Genomic DNA, 2,431 nt, shown 5'->3' on the forward strand with positions numbered 1-2,431 from the left:
CTGGCTGCTTCTTGTGCTGTGGATGACCACTGAGAAGATAACAATGTGCAATGTATTAGTTATTGAAAATGTACTATTAATCAGCTTGGAAAGTGGCTCATTGATATTTTTTCTCAATAAAATAAAATAAAATAAAAACTAAAGGTGTTATTAGCTTTACTGTTTAAACATCTGTTCAAAGATGTGTGATATATCTTGGATTAATCTGTAATATAGATTTAAATATGAATGATAAAATAGATTTTAACATTTTTCTTGTGGATCATGATTGTAATAAATTTTGATATTATAATTATTGGAAAACATCACATTTTTTACTAATCATTGACTATTTTGTTCCAAGTGGATATTCAGTAAAAGAAATAGCAAAGAGGTATGTGTTTATGGATTGAGGCACTACATGGTTGGCGGTTATCAATGGGAGAGAGAAACAGTTTTGATGCTTCATATGAAGTTGCAATTATGAATTTAATATTTAAAAGAATAAAAGGGAGCTATTAGAAGAGATAAAATTAAGCAGGGAAGATAAGAAATGATACTTGCAAATACAAAAAATATAGCCACAGAGAGCGCTCAACTTTCACTATACTCAAAGTTTTTAGAGAAACAGAGTCAAAGTCTAACACAAGAGGAACAAAATGGACAAGACAGAGCAGGGCAGCACTGATGGAAAATGTCCAGAGACACAAAAAAGACAAGGGAAGTAGGGATCATGACAGTACGATCAATAATGTTAAGGTCCTAAAGAAAAGAAGGACTCTTGTGATTCTTGTGATTTGATACCTGTGATCTGACTACCATGAAAATGATTTGCATTTAAAAATGTTTTTCTAGAACAGAAGTGGCAGAGGTGCCAGGGTCAAGCGGATACAGTCCGCAGAGCTCCCCCACCAGCACCTTGCTCTTTGGCTTCTTCAGGGAATCTGGTTATTTGTAGTTGCTCAAGCCACAGCTACGAAGCGAGGAACTTGTTTTGCACTGTGCACGTCCCTCTGTTTTCAGTAGACATGGCTGTGGTGGTTTGGCCAGCTGTGTGCTCTCAGCCTCTGAAGTGGCAGAATTTAAGATTTTATTCATGTGCATGACATAGAAGATGAATTCTTCGTCCTCTACCATGAATTGGATATGATGTTAAGCTTTCATAATTCTACACTAAAGACTACAACACCAGGTGAAGCAAAGCTTGTGGCCCCTGAAGTCTATGACATCCTTCAGTCTACCAGCATAGCAGGTGGTGGTAATTTTAATGAAGTGAATGCATGTCGAAGAAAAGCTCAGTCTTTTTTTTTTCTAGGAACCACAAACAAACGTGCCAAAACAGTGGTCTTGCACATAGATGGTCTTGATGATACATCTCAGAGAAATATTTGTGAAGAGACTTTTTAAAAATTAAAGGTATTGGGGCTGGGGAGATGGCTCAGTGGAATAAGCGCTTCCCTGTCAAGCGCAAGGGCCTGAGTTCAATCCCTGATTCTGCCAAACAAGACAAAAAAAATTAAAGGTGTTATCAGCTTTACTGTTCAAATGGCTGTTCAAAGATATGTGATATGTATCTGGTCAGATTTGAAAGCAGAGGCTTTGGCATCAGCAACAGCATCAACCGAAGTCATGAAAGCACAGAAAATTGTGAAAAGTGAAAGTGAGGAAGAGATGCTGGACCCACTCCAAGGTACTCCCATGGAAGTACAAGAGAACACAGCGCTGCCTGACTACCTGCAAGAGAATGGAAGTCCCACAAGGCGCAGGACAAAGCAGTGTCCCTGTGGACTCCCACCCTGGAGGTGGAGCTAGCTGGTTGAGCACAGCTGCAAACTTTTTATCCACACCATTTTACTCATAAGAACAGATACTATGCTTGATCTTAGCCAAAAGGCTGAAAAGTGATTTTACTGGTGACTCTATCTTCAGTTTGGGGCTGAAGGACTGTGAACCAAGGAGGGCCAGTTTTCCATTGTTGTGGTGAACTGTCAAGTGCAATTTGCAATAAGTTATCATGAAAAGTTTTTAGATTATGTGATTATGTATGCTGCATTTTACATTTTCTTGGGCATTTTATTCCATCAAATGGTAAAAAGAACAGACTACAGGTAGGATTTATTTGCTTGGGAAAGTATTTTGGTTTTGTTTTCCTTTAATTGTATCACTTTTTAAAAGAATACATGAGTCCACTGTTAAACTAAACCTGTTTGTGAAGCTTTATATTTTATTTTATATGAAGCATGAGATTAAGAAAATTCATTTTCTCCTCAAGCCTCAGGATCTCTCTGAAGAGAAGTTTTTTTGTAGTCCAAGTTGTGCATGAATAACCGAACAGTTTTCTCTGCTTTGCATGAACAGTACGTGCTTTGGTATTCTGTACTGACAGTTGAAAACATTCCGGTTAATTCCCCTTAATTCCCCTTGTGCCTTTTTTATTTTGCCAACCAGGTTT

General features: G+C 37.8%; 1 pseudogene; it reads left to right on the top strand.

Moving 5' to 3' along the window:
* Nucleotides 1–1,128: 1,128 nt before the first annotated feature.
* On the top strand, nucleotides 1,129–1,840 carry LOC101566059 (annotated as a pseudogene).
* Nucleotides 1,841–2,431: the final 591 nt, after the last annotated feature.

This window comes from Octodon degus, unplaced genomic scaffold, assembly GCF_000260255.1.
Source record: "Octodon degus isolate 3935 unplaced genomic scaffold, OctDeg1.0 scaffold00099, whole genome shotgun sequence".
NCBI lineage: Eukaryota > Metazoa > Chordata > Mammalia > Rodentia > Octodontidae > Octodon > Octodon degus.